The sequence below is a fragment of the Giraffa tippelskirchi genome, chromosome 5 (genome assembly GCF_054371585.1).
Source record: "Giraffa tippelskirchi isolate mGirTip1 chromosome 5, T2T-mGirTip1v1.2.pri, whole genome shotgun sequence".
NCBI lineage: Eukaryota > Metazoa > Chordata > Mammalia > Artiodactyla > Giraffidae > Giraffa > Giraffa tippelskirchi.
Genome location: NC_137279.1, coordinates 161,812,842 through 161,827,867, shown reverse-complemented (window position 1 = coordinate 161,827,867; position 15,026 = coordinate 161,812,842). Strand labels below are relative to the sequence as shown.

The window sequence follows — 15,026 nt, the reverse complement described above, 5'->3', positions numbered from 1 at the left end:
CAATATTCTTACCTGGGAAATCCCATGCACAGAGGAGCTTGGTAGGCTACAGTGCATGAGGTCACAAAAAAGTCAGACAGGACTTAGTGACTAAACAGCAACACATCCCTAGCTGCATTTGAAATATACTTAAATTTCAATAAACATTTGTTAAAATGTGTTGGTTTGTTCATTGTTTTGGTAATCCCTAGGGTGGTAGATTAGGCTTCCCAGGTGGCTCAAGAGGTAAAGAATTTGCTTACAAATACAGGCTTTATCCCTGGTTTGGAAAGACCCCCTGGGGGAGAAAATGGCAACCCACTCCAGTATTCTCGCCTGGAGAATCCCAGGGACAGAGGAGCCTGGAGGGCTAGAGTCCAAGGGGTCACAAAGATTCAGATACAACTGATGACTGAGAAGGCACACACAATGGCAGATTGCAGTATTGATTCCAGTTCTTCAACCCAGACTACCCTCTGTCTCTGCCATGGCTGAGTTCCTGCCATGTCCCTCACCGCCCGCCCCCCAACCCCCAACCCCCCCCCCCCCAACACACAGAGTTTCTGATGCTGTAGGTCTGGGGTGACAACACCAGAAACATTTCAACTATAAAAAAGAGCTTAAGAAAAATCTCCAAATCATGCATTCTTCTTTTTAATGCCAAAGGAAAAAGAAAAGAAGACTTGTTCTGATAAGACTCCTATTTATTTTCCTTCTTTAAGTGTGCAAAGAAGACTAGATTAAGATGAAAGTGGTAAAGAGGCCACCCAGAAAGACAGCTGAGCTTTTAACCATTACTCAGCCTACATCAGATAAAGGATTGCTCTGCAGCCTGTGAGTAGAAATGGTTTCTCTTCTCAGGCCCTGTTGGACCCAGATGCTCCTGGGTCTTTTCAGGGTCCAGGGTCTACCTTGGGGGCTTGGAGATGCTGAGCTTCAGTGACTTTCCTCTCCTCCCTCCCTCCCTCCTTCCTTCCTTCTCTCCTGGCAGAGACTGTATCCTGTTGCTCTGAGCAAGCCCAAGAGAAAGGCCAGCGGCAAGTGACTGTGCTGGGAAGGAAGACAAATGAGTCCCTTTTCTGCAGGGCTCCTGGCATCCTGTGGGAGGAAGGAAAGGACAATGCTTTGAGGGAGCTGGCTCTGCTGACCCTCTCATGGAGGGCTCTCCCCTCCCCTTTCCGGTGCCGCGGGTTTGTCAGCCCTAAAGCCTGCACTTCCTGAGTAATCATTAGATGCACGCGTGAGGTATGTGGTTCCCCAGGCCCTAGGCAGATTCCTGGCCCAGCCTCAAGAAGCACAGTGCAGACAATCCTGGGCTGGGACCCTGAAACACAAGCATCTTGGCTGCTTCTCTCTCCCTGCCCCCGTGGCTTCTGCCAGATCACTGCACATCCCTGGGCCTCCATTTGGCTAGTTTAGAAGTGCCTTCTGTGTGCCTGAAATGGCCATCTGCATCAGCACTTCCTGAGCCTCAGGGGCACCAAAATCATGCGGGGGCTTTGGAGCCCTCCACCCTGAATGGGTCAATGCTGCAGTCTTGGCACGCAGAGCAGACCTGGCATCACTGAAAATGGTCTGGGGTGATGTCAGACTGCCTGGAATGAAAGGACCATCTCTCTCTCTCCCAGCTCCTACCCAGCACTTTTCAATCTCTTTCTGACAAGTTGGTAGATAAGAGGTCTGTAGACATAGTGATGGGCTTCCCCAGTGGCCCGGATGGTAAAGAATCCACCTGCCCTCGCGGAAGACCTGTGTTCAATCCCTGGGTTGGGAAGATGCCCTGGAGAAGGGAATGGCAACTCACTCCAGTATTCTTGCCTGGAGAATCCCCATGGACAGAGGAGCCTGGTGGGCTATAGTCCATAGGGTCACAAAGAGTTACACATGACTAAGCACAGGCATGAGGATATTAATAATAGAAGTAGTAAGGAGTAGCAGTTAAGAGAGCTTCCTTCAGAGACAGATACCCAGCAACCAACACACAAAGCCATCACCTGATCCACAGCCTTGGGAAGAACTTGTAACTGTTAGGTGCATCCCTTTATTCATCTACATAACAGAAACAATAATAACAAGAACAACTTCCTAGGACTATTGTGAGAGTTGAGTTGATACGTTCAAAGCCCTTAAAATAGTATGTGGCAAATTGTAAATACTCTAGAGGTACTGTGCGTGTGTGAGCACTTAGTCGTGCCTGACTCTTTGCAACCCCATGAACTGTAGCCCGTCAAGCTCCTCTGTCCATGGGATTTTTCAGGCAAGAGTACTGGAGTGGGTTGCCGTTTCCTTCTCCAGGGGATCTTCCTGACCCAGGGATCGAACACACATCTCCTAGGTCTCCTGCATTGCAGACAGATTCTTTACCGATGAAGCATATGCAAGTGTTAATCAATATTATTATTATCCTAGAAGTTCACAAGTATATTCCTCCTTTATTGAACATATAATAAGGAACATCTTTTCTGCACCTAGTGTCAGGCCAGGCCATGGTGATTTAGGAACGAATAAAATGAGTTTCCTTGCCCTCAAGAAGCTTTCAGGTTAACAAAGACTTGTAAACTCATAAAGAGCTGACTATAATATAATTTTGTCACAGGCTGAGTCCCCAAAGAAGTAGACTTAGAAGGTGTTGAGCACACAGGATGTTTTTAGGGAGTGCCTTGGGATTAACACCCATGGAAGTGGGCAAGGTCAAAAGCAGGACTGGCAGAGTGAGAAGGCACTCCTACATTGTCCAAAGTTAGGTCCGGATGGCTGAATCTTTTTACACCCCTGGGTTAATCAGTCATTGGATGCGGGCTGCCCCAGAAATGGCTGTGACCTTTGGGGAGGTGGCTCTCCACACTGAAGCATCTCTGAGGTCTGTCTGCTAATAGCACTCCCAGCAGGTGGGGTCATTAATTACAAGTTCTTCATTGAAGAGGGTCTGGGTTGGTCAACATAGCATCCACCCAGATATAGAAGGGTAATTCTGATGAGATGACAGGAAGTACAGATGAGTGCTTTAGAGGATGAGTAGTTAATAATATATTTTAAACCCCTCAGATTTCTATGGCATTTAATATTTTTCAAAGCATTCTCCCATACAAAAGCTTACTCATGATTTTCATTCTGGGTTGCGAGGCAGACTAGGAAGATATGTACCAAAAGAAAAAGCACTGGATTTGGAGGCAGAGAAGACACTGAATCCCAGCTCTGCCACTGCTTAGCTGGGAGTCCCTGAGCAAGCTGCTCATGTTTCTTGGGTCTAGTCTCTGGAAAGGAAATGATCATATACAATTCACTGTAAGGGTTCAATTAAGGGGTAGATGGAAAACAGTGTCTGGACACAGAACTCAAACAAGTAACAATACCAAACACAACTTCAGAAAAAGCAACAATAAAGATCATCTTCCCCATTTTATAAACAAAAGTATTGAGACCCCTAAAAGTAAGATTCATCCCCAAGAACTCACAGTGGACTCTGGGTGGATCCAAGACTATTCTACTCAGTATAAGCCTACTGAGTTCAGTGCTATGTAACACTATAGCTTTCATCTTACCTATAGAACCTATAGAAGTAACACACCCTTGAAGGGTCAATCCAGATGTTCTGTTTATAGTTAACATTAGAAGGAATCTTAGAAATTACTTTCTTGCAACACTGAGAAATTCAGGGTTCCATGTGGCATAGCCTCTACATGGAGTAGACTATCGATAAGCCAAGCCCAGCAGTAACTAAGGACAAATTCCTATACATATATCTATCTGTGCCTTGGGAACTTTAAGTAAGACCAATTCGCAGCAACGCTTCCGAAGAAATTTTTCCTCCCTAACTGATTGCTTTGTACTGTTGCTCTGAAACCACACATTCAGCAAATACCCTGGCATTATCTCTCAGATTTTAGCCTTCAAGGTTTTTCTTTCTTTTCTAGTTCTCCTTTTCAACTCTTTATTACACAGATCACCCAGTCTCTCTTTCCTTCTGCCGTTCAGGTTCTGTTTCTTCTACATTTCCCAGATTCAGCATCACATAATTCAAGGACCCATATTAGCAAAGCTAGAACTTTCCATAGGTGAACATGGGTCTGTGAAGGAGGGGAAGGAGGAGGGTAGGGGAAAGGACAGTATTCAAAACTGTTAACAGCTTATGCTGTTAGATACCCACGGGTCAGAATACTTAGGTCAAAGAATTGGATTACGGTCTGGGCATCTCCCTACTGTGCAATGGCAACAGGTTGCTGACTCAAGGGGAGGTGAGAGATGGTCCTGGGGGCTGTCTGGGATGGCTGAGGTAACCAAGGGATCAGGGCAGCAGGAGCTTATGAATGGGTGGGAAAATATTTCAGTTGTTGCTATTTGAACAACTTATACAGTCTTACAAGTAAGTTGCAAACTGTGTATCTCCCAAGTCAAGACACATCTTCTGTGTGGGAGAGTCAGTGCATTTGACCACTTCCATCTTTGGCTCTCTGGTCTCCTGGTATCCTAGGAGAGCCTCTTGATCTTCAGGTTCCTTCTTCATAAGGTTCTTAGGAGGATTAAATAAGTTAACATATAATAAAAATGCTTAAAGAAGTACCTGGCAATGGAAGTGCCCTGTAAATATTATCCATCATTAGCAAGTAGAGTTTTACAGACATTTCTCACTTAACTTCACAATAATATAAGGTGGGAACTATTATCTCCATTTTACCAACAATAAAACTGAGGCTCAGAGTATTTAAGTAATTTGCTGAGGTTCACACCAAGAGTAAGTTATAGAGCATAAATTTAAGCCACAGATTGAGGGACTCCAGATGGATCATCACTCCACCTTCTGTTTCTGGCTCCTTCCCTCTGACTCTGGTTCCTAAAGTTTGTGGACTTAGGCAACTACATGCCCCAGGCTGTTCTGCTGCTGCTGCATCGCTTCAGTCGTGTCTGACTCTGCAACCCCATAGACGGCAGCCCACCAGGCTCCACCATCCCTGGGATGCTCCAGGCAAGAACACTGGAGTGGGTTGCCATTTCCTTCTCCAATGCATGAAAGTGAAAGGTGAAAGTGAAGCCGCTCAGTCGTCTCCGACCCTTCAAGACCCCATGGACAGCAGCCCACCAGGCTCCTCCATCCATGGGATTTTCCAGGCAAGAGTACTGGAGTGGGTTGCCATTGCCTTCTCCCCAGGCTGTTCTACTTTCGAAGATTTAAGCGTTCATGCTGAATCAATGCATACACTATGGATGTCCTAGATTCCACTTCCCTCTGTATTCCAAGGGGCTAGAGGTCAAAGCTGGCAAGTCCAACTCCTCTAACATCCCGTCTTCTGGAATGGATGTGAGCATGCAATGTTTAGTCTATTGTTTGTTTCCAGCAAGTCTACATTTCAGGCTGCTTTACTAGAGGATTATGACTCAGGAATCCAGAACAAATGGCTTTTCCAAAGCACTCTTGATCATGTCTTTTGCATTTATTCATGCTGAGATGTTTTATCATGTCACATCTCGATGCAACCAAAAATATTCAATGTCCTGGTGGCTGGGATTAGGTGACAGGCTTAACTCAGAGGTGCTGTTTGCAAAACACATGTAGCACCTTCTCAACCCCCCAAAATGTGTTTTGAAGTTGAGAACTGTTTGCAATGACTATATTGAACATTCAAAACTATTCCTGATAATTTTGGTTATTGTAAATTTATGGCTTTGGAGGTATGTTGCAACAGAGTCTGGGGCCTAGCCATTGACTCTTGGGAGATGACTCCCAGCTTCATTAATTACTAGACGTGTAACCGGAGGCAAATAACTTCATTTGTTGAGGTCTCAGTCTCCTCATCTTTAAAAAGAAAATAATAATAATATTATTATATTTCATGAGGCTTAATAAGCAAGTGCATGTCACATGCTTCAACAAGGTTAGACGTGATATTAACTCAGTGGCTCAGTGGTAAAGAATCTGCCTGCCTGTGCAGGAGAAGTGGGTTTGATCTCTGGACTGGGAAGATCCCCTGGAGAAGGAAATGGCAACCCACTCCTGCAGCTTTGCTTGGAAAATCCCCATGGACAGAGGGGCCTGGCGGGCTATAGTCCATGGGGTCACAAAGAGCCAGACAAGATTTAGCAACTGAACGACAGCAATTGACTCATTATTCATAGCCAATAGCCCTGATTTTTCTAGAGATTTAACAAATTTGGGTAAAAGCAATTAGTATAATTCATGGCATGTGTCTTAACAGGTCTTAGTAACTGCTTGAATGTGGGAGCTGACACTCAGGTGACCGGGTGGATATTCATGCCATTCACAAATACTGAGAACACGAGAAGAAAAGAAGCAGGTCTCGAGACAGTGCTGAGTTCAGACTGGGGCACGCTAGAAGAGTGAGGCCCAGGGGACAATCAGCAGGCAGAGATGTCTCAGTTTAGACTGTTTTAACAGCTACCATAGAGTGAGTGAATTAAAAGCAAACATTTATTTCCCAGAGTTCTGGAACCCGGGAAATCCAAGACGAAGGTGTCAGCAGATTCTGTGCCTATGAGAGCCCATTTCCTCATTCATAGTTAGCTGTTCTTTTCACTGTGTCCTTAAATGACAGGAAAAAAAAAAAAAAAACAACCAAAACCCAGAGATCTCTCTAGGGTCTCTTTTATAAGGGCATGAATCCTATTCACGAGGGCTCCAGCCTCGTGACCTAATCAAATCCCAAAGGCCTTACCCCTTAATACCATCACCTTGAAGGGGAATTTTTCAACTAATGCATTTGAGAAGCAGAAACATGCAGTCCAAAACAGATATCCAGTAACCCCCTGGAGCTATTCTGTGTCCTTATAGATAGGGATGTAAGAATCATTAGCAGGTAGGTATTTAGAACCAGAAATAGCTGAGGTTTCTCAAGAGAGGTTTGTGAGGTGAAGAGGCCTGAGGATAGAATCTTGGTGAGCCCTGATATTTATGGGGCTAGCAGGGACGTGGTGCACATAAAGGAGGCTGATAAGGAAGGAGTCAAGAGTGAAGGGTAGAGAGAAAAATATAGCAAGGAATCCAGCTAAGGCCATGGCCTTCGGTATGTTACAACTGTGGACCTGAGGCCAGGTTCTGCCACTTAAGAGCTCTGTGAGTTTGAACAACTTACTGAAACCTCTGAGCTTCTCTTTCCTCTTCAGTGAAATAGAACAATAGCATCTAGCTCATAGGAATGTTGTGAGGATGGGATGCTGAGATGATGCAAGTAAGGTGCGGAGTGGAAGCATCCTTCACTTATTTGTTGTTGTTTAGTCACTAAGTTGTGTCCCCAAGGACTGTAGCCCATCAGGCTCCTCTGTTCATGGGATTTCCCAGGCAAGAATACTGGAGTGGGTTGCCATTTCTACCACTGCAGGGATCAAACCCATGTCTCCTGCATTGGCAGGTGAATTCGTTACCACTGAGCCACCAGGGAAGCCCCTCTTCACTTATTTGCCTCCTCTTATCTCTCATAGCTCCTCCGCAGGTCAGAACCCTATCATACTCCTCACTGCTGCTGCTGCTGCTGCTAAGTCGCTTCAGTAGTGTCCGACTCTGTGCGACCCCATAGACGGCAGCCCACCAGGCTCCCCTGTCCCTGGGATTCTCCAGGCAAGAACACTGGAGTGAGTTGCCATTTCCTTCTCCAGTGCATGAAAGGGAAAAGTGAAAGTGAAGTCGCTCAGTCGTGTCTGACTCTTAGCGTCCCCCTGGACTGTAGCCTACCAGGCTTCTCCGTCCATGGGATTTTTCACCTACCCATATGTAAGCCCAACAGGAGCCTCACCCACTTTGGGTCCAGACTGCCCAGCAGAGGGCCAGGCAGCACTCTACCTGCTGGGACAGAGAAGTGAAGCAGTGCCCAAGCCTGGCTCTTGTGGGGTTTACTTTCTAGTGCAGGAGACGGACAATAAGCAGGAGCATCCAGACAGTGACAGAGGCTGTGAAGGTAGCCTAGGTGTGTAATGGGGCGGAGAGTGGGCTGGGGCTGGAGGGGAGCATTAGATCTGGGTCAGGAAAGGTCTTGGGGAGGGGGTGGCTTTTCAGCTCAGAGAGGCAGCCGTGTGAAAATCAGGTGGGAAAGCACTTCCAGCCCTGAGACCCACAAGCACAAATGTGCCGAGGTGGCAACAAATGTGGCCTGTGTGAGGAGAAGGAAGGTCTGTAGGGCTAGAATCAAGGAGGAGGGAGGGACACAGGAAATAAAATTACAGATTGAAAACAAAAAAAAATAAAAATTTAATAATTAGAAAAAGAATGCCTTATGCAGCAACATGGATGAACCTAGAGATGACTGTGACAAGTGAAGTAAATCATAAAAAGACAAATATCATATATCACGTGGACTCTAAAGAAATGATACAAATGAACTTATTTACAAAACAGAAACAAATTCACAGACACAGAAAACAAACTTATAGTTATCAAAGGGGAAGGGACGAAGGGATAAATTAGGAGTTTGGGATTAACAGATACACACCACTGTACATAAAATACATAAACAATAAGGACCTACTGAGCAGCACAGGGAACTATATTCGATATCTTGTAATAACCTACAAAGGAGAAAGAAACTGAAAAATATATATATATCTGAATTAGTTTTCTCTATACCTGACACTAACACAACTTTGTAATCAACTCAACTATATTTCAAAAAAAAAGAGAGAAAGAGAAAGAGAAGATTGCAGAGAGAGGTGGGACCTTTTTTTTTTTTTTAAGTATTTATTTATTTATTTGGCTGTACCGGCTCTTAGCTGTGGCACGAGGGATCTTTAGTTTTGGCATGTGAACTCTTAGTTGTAGTTTGTGGGATTTACGTCCTTGACCAGGGATCAAACCCAGGCTCCTTGCATTGGGAGCGCAGAGTCCTAACCACTAGTGCAATGGATCCTCAATTGCTTCACTCACTGCCCCTCTTCTGATGGTCTGCCCGCCCCGGGAGTGTCCTGAGGGCCACTGTCACACACCTTGAGCCCACTTCACAGACTGGCCCTCAAGTGTCCTCACAGTGACAGGCTCTGTGGCTCTGTGCTGACAGCCATGGTGTCACTCCCTTGGCCCACAGGTTCTCTGGTGTTAAGGACCCAGGCCTGTGACAGAGGGAAACATTGCCTTGTAGCTTTGCTTTGAAGTGTATTTCACTCTAAGGAAAGAAGGAAGAAAAGGGATTTTTTTCCCCAAGTTTTTATTTGGAAAATTTGAAATTTACAGAAAAGTTACAAGGATAATACAATGAGCATATGCCCTTCCAGTAGCCCCACCAAGTGTTCATATTTGGCAACATTCATTTTCTCTCTCCCTCTCTCTCTACTCTCTCTCTTTCTCTCCTTTGTGTTTATCCGTCTTAACTTCTTTTGGAGAACTGTTTGAATATTAGTTGCAGAAATCATAATTGTTTTTCAGTTGGTCAGTCATATCCGACTCTTCTGTGACCCTATGGACTATAGCCCTCCAGGCTCCTCTGTCCATGGAATTTCCAAGATAGTTTGACCCAAATACTTTAGCATAGATCTCCTAAGAAGAAGCAAATGGGAATATTCTCCTACACAACCACAATTTTCACACTCAGGCAACTTATATGATATGATACCATTGTATATAATATAAAGTCATAATAACAATATAATATACAGTCATATCTAGGATCCAATCAAGGATCACACATTTTAACCATCATGTTTTGTTAGAATCTCTTTCTATCTAGAATAATTTCCAAGTGTTTCTTTTTATTTTGGAGTTTTTTTAAGGCTTTCATGCTAGTGAAAAATCTGAAGAGTCTAGGCCAGTCAGGCAAAATGTTTGTTTGGATTTGTCTGATTATTTCTTCTTAATTAGATTCAGGTTGATCAGTTTTGTCATGAATACTGAATCCTTCTAGGTGCCTCACATCAGGGGCCATAGGATGTCCTATCACTGGTGACACTTTCTTTGCTCATCTGGTCAATGGTCTCTCCCAACCTCTCCACCATGAAGAGAGCTTTGTAGTTTATTAATAACCTACTGAGTGGTACTTTCAGATTGTGATTACCTTGTTCCCCATTTATTCACCAAATTGTTTTAACCATTTAACCATCAGTCCAGGATGATTCTCATTTGAATCCAGTATCGTGGTGGTTGAAAAATGGTGCTTTTCTCTGTTTAGCTTTCCTGTTACATTTCTTAAATGTTAATTTTTAGTGAGGAAGAGCCTTTCTCACCACCCACCTCCAGGACTTATTCACCCCTGACGTTCTTGTGCTAGGGTTACAATGTCCAAAATTCAAATTTCATTCAAAGTCTAGCTTTTGAAAGGTGATGCAACTTATTTAATAATTCTACTAAAGCTGGGGTAGAGGTCATTCCTCAAAGAAAATTTGGGTGTCATCATTAAAAGTGGGAAAAATGGAAGCCAGGCAGGCAAAAACAGCTACTCATATGGTGGGCTTCCCTTGTGGCTCTGCAGTAAAGAACCTGCCTACCAGTGCAGGAGACGTGAGTTGATCCCCGGGTTAGGAAGATCCCCTGGAGCAGGAAATGGCAACTTGCTCCAGTATTCTTGTCTAGGAAATCCTATGAACAGAGGAGCCCATGGGCTACAGTCCATGGGATCACAAGGAGTCAGACACGACTTAGCAACTAAACAACAACAACTCATTACGGCAAAGAGTTAATATTGATAGGACTTCTTCCCATGGGGACTTTGGGGACTACTAGTCCTCAAAACGACTTCCCTAGTGGCTCAGTCGGTAAAGCGTCTGCCTACAATGTGGGAGACCTGGGTTCAATCCCTGGGTTGGGAAGATCCCCTGGAGAAGGAGATGGCAACCCACTCCAGTACTCTTGCTTGGAAAATCCCATGGAGGAAGGAGCCTGGTAGGCTACAGTCCACAGGATCGCAAAGAGTCAGACATGACTGAGTGACTTCGTATAGTCCTCAAAACAGCAGTGGATTAAAAAAAGAAAAAAATCTTAGGTCAACACATCAGTAAGCTATTCAGAATTGGTTGGGGCTCATACTGACCCAGACTCCTATCCTATGCTTCACTAGGTGTGACCTTCATTCCCATGGTTTCTTCTGGGTTCCCAATAGCTCCTCTAGCTTAAGTTTTCACCACTGGATCTCACCCAAATGCATGAAAATAGTAGAAGGAAGTCATACTTTTACCCTTTAGGGATATTTCTCGGAAATTGGACATGTCATTTCTGCCGGCATTCTGTTAGGCAGAGTTTACTCCTACGGCTGTGCCTTGCTAGAATGAAAACAGAGGAAGTGTGGTCTTGGGTCCAGACAGTCATTTGCCCAGCAAGGAAGTGGGGGGTCTACTACAATAGAGGAAGGAGAAAACCAAACTAAAAACAATTAGCCTCTTCAACAGACCCCATAAGGTACATGCTCATTCTAAACAGGAGAAAAAACAAAGCTCAGGAAATTCAACAACCTGGTAAAGGTTGCAAAGACAATACAGTATTGTGTGTTTGATGCCAAACAACACTATGCTATGATTCAGATTTTATCCCATTTGACCCACTTTCCAACTCTCTGTATCGGTATCTAAGTCTAAGTCTAAGTCGCTTCAGTCGTGTCCGACTCTGTGTGACCCCATAGACGGCAGCCCACCAGGCTCTGCCGTCCCTGGGATTCTCCAGGCAAGAGTACTGGAGTGAGGTACCATTGCCTTCTCCCTGTATCGGTATAGATTTGCTAAATTGCCTTCTTGGTGGACTGAGTTGCAGCCTCATGACATAGTGACTCTAGTGATAGCAGGTCTTTCTTAGAAATGTGCTGTTCATTCCTGGCCAACGTTCCCTAGACGACCAGACCAGTACAGAGGGCTGAAAACCTGATACCTACGTGGCAGTGACAAGAGATGCAGATGGAAAATAGAATGGCAGTGGGTGTGTGTTGGAAACTACCCCAGCCTGGGAGCCTGGATACCAGGTCTCAGCTCAGTCTCCAGTCTCAGCTCAGCCACTCATTAACTGTGTCATCCTGGTTCAATCATGACCCACTGTCCCTCAGCTTCCTCCTCCACATGTTACTTCTAGCTCTCTCTTTTATTTTAGGTAATATCTGTTTGCAGGGTGACTCAAACTTGGATCTGGATTCTAAAACTAAAAAGCCTCTACTTCCCTATGTGGTGCAATTTTAGAATCTGTTGGATTGCAAGACCACGCTTGCTAATTGGGTTTGCATTTTGATTTTTAGAAAATCTCATAGGATTAATGGGAAATGCTCATTAACCAGAAGCTCTTTGAGAGCAGGAATCAAGTTTGATTTTTCTCACGGTTATATCCCCAGCAACTGTCAAAGCCTCTGGTAGATGGTGAGCTCTGCAATATTGATTGACTTATTGATTGACATAGACAATATCTTTGCTAGAAAGACCCATGTGATCAATTATTCCCCTCCCCGGTCCTCAAGAGCAAGCCTGAGCTTCAAGGGAAGGAGTAAGGAAACTAGGATTTACATAGCACTTATTTTCAATTTACTTCATTTGTGTTTCACAATAACTCTTCAAGAAAGCTGTAATAATCTTTTTTTTCATGGATGAGCAATCTGAGATTCAGAAGGATGAAGTGACTTCTTAAAAACAACTTAAATTTTGACAAGAAATGATCAGAAATTATACCAAGAAAACTATAAAACCTATCTGAAAGACACAAAAGTAGCCTTGAAGAGCATTTATGCCATCTGCTGTCACTCAAACAATTGACAAGGCCATCCCAAATTCAAGGGCAGAGGAAAGATAGTCCACCTTTTGCTGAGAGAAGCATCATATAATTTATGGCCATGATAGCCTATCACAAACATGCACAGGTGAAAAAGAGTGGGGCACATCTCCGTGGATGGATATGGAGTGACTTCCAGGGAAAAAGCAAAGTGCAAAAGTATATATTTTGCATAAGAAAGATGCAGAAATAGGGGAAACAGAAATACATTTTTCTGCTTACTTTTGCAAAAAGAAATAAAGGAATAATAAAACAGAGAGCCATCAAGTTGTTTATCCACCAGGACTTGAGGGAGTGAGGTAAAAAGAATAAGGAGGAAGAACACATCTTTTGGTAGTCTTGTCTTAGAAAGCATGTTAATGTTTTCAATGTTCAAAAAGTAAAATTAAATCAAGAAGGAAAAATTTAAATTTGCATACAAATAGAAATAAATATACCAGTAATTACTTCAGTTACTGGAGGGAAAAAACTCCTATAAAAGACTTTGAAAAAATTGAAATACAGACTGTATATAAAAGTAGTACATTAATGTTAAAGTTCCAGAAACTATACTGAGGTTATATTAAGAAACTATCCTTCGGTAGTACATATGAAAGTCCTAAGAGGTGTGATCTACATAGCATGATACATGTAATCTATTCTCAAGTGGCTCCAAAAATAAATTCATATTATTATATAATATCATAGTGTGTCCCAAAAATCTCAGTGCAGTTTTAAGCTGCAATAACTTTAAAAGTATAAATGCTAAAAACTTACAAGCAGTGGCACTTCAATGTTTACTTATATTTCTTTTACTTTTATTTACTTTTGTGATTTTTGAAAATTTTGCTTTAATTTTTTGGTTTCAGAATATTTGTGTCTCTGAATGTAATTTTTTGTGGCCGATGAATGTTTGTCCTCTTCAACCAGAGAGGGAGTAAAATAAAAAATTAAAAGAGAGAAAAAGAACAAGAGAGAAAATGTGGCATAATGTTAAAAATTGCTGAATCTGAGCAAAGACTTCCCTGTACCATTCTTGCAACTTCTCTGTAAGTTTGAAATTATTTCAAAATTTTAAAAACTTTTTTTAAAAAAGATTATACAGTTGGTAAGTGAAGTATCCACTTTTCCTTCCTAGGGCTGTCCAATGTCGAAGCTCAAGTTCATTCTTCTTCATGATACTGCTTTTCATATTGAGTAGGAGGGATGGATTTGCACTGACCAATTTGCATTCTCTAATCACTGGGACCAAGCAGGACCATGGCTATCACTGGCCAGAACTGGGCAGTCAGCCTGCAGCCATGGAGCAGAGGAGGGGAAGAGCTCCCACTGCCCTTGTCTTTGAAGGAATCACTCTCTAATCCACAGAGCTAACCAACTCCAGACTTTTCCCTGCAGAGAACCGTGTAATAGGCATGTAAAAGCAATGAAGGGAATTGCTTTGGAAACTTGTGTAAATAACTCTTTGGGCAGGAGAAAGATTGCCAACACCTGCTTTTTGTTTTCTGGTATTTATTATAGCCACCCTGTGAGGGACCTCTAAGCTTCCTGGATCTTATTCATTTATCTGAGTTCATTCTTGGTTCAGGGTCAGCATTGTTGGGAGTGTAGAAAAAGCTGGCAAGGATCAGAGGAGGGTCACTGACTCTGAGCTTTCAGTAAGTGAACATGGTTCAGAAGTCCCCACATCGACAGTAACGGTCTTTGGGCCAAATCTGATTGTTCACCATGCTTCTCCTAACTTATTACTTCCTACCCCATTCCTCTCACAGTCATTTCTTAATTTATCCATTCATTCATTTACACATTCATTTATCCAATCATAAATAATTAGGCTCATATCATGATAGACATTGTCCTAGATGCTGAGACTACAGTGGTGAATCAGGTACAAGCCTTCAGGAAGAGAAAGGGACAGACAATTTAGTACAGCAAGAGCAGTGCTGTGACAAATATAGGTAGAGGGTCCCTTACCCAGCCTGGTGAGGCCAATCAGGAGAAGTCTCTGAAAATGAGTCTGGAAATGGTGGGAATGATGAGTTAGGCAGAGGACGAGCATGAATAAAGGCAGGAGAACTTCACTTCTTGCTGCTCACAAGTGTGGTCCATCGATTAGCTGAATCAGCGTCACCTGGAGCTTATTAGAAATGTGGACTCTTGGGTCCCACCCTAGATCTCCTGAATTAGATTCTGCATATTAACAAGGTCCTCAGGGAAGTCCTATGAACATTAATGTTTGTGAAGCACTGTTTAAACACCATTTCTTGTGGAAATTACCAGTGGTTGCTAGGCATCCACTTAGTCCATCTTAGTCCAGAATGCCCTAACTTACTTCAAACCCCAACATCCTCAAACCCCAACATCCTCAGCCATCTTACGGTTTCTGAGAAATGATAAGTTC

General features: G+C 43.4%; 1 protein-coding gene across 2 annotated transcripts in view; it reads right to left on the bottom strand.

Annotated features, from left to right (window-relative positions):
• The window catches only part of LOC145505040 (uncharacterized), a 387,325-nt gene that overhangs the window by 160,819 nt on the left and 211,480 nt on the right, over positions 1-15,026 (bottom strand). The gene's annotated exons all lie outside the window — the stretch shown is intronic.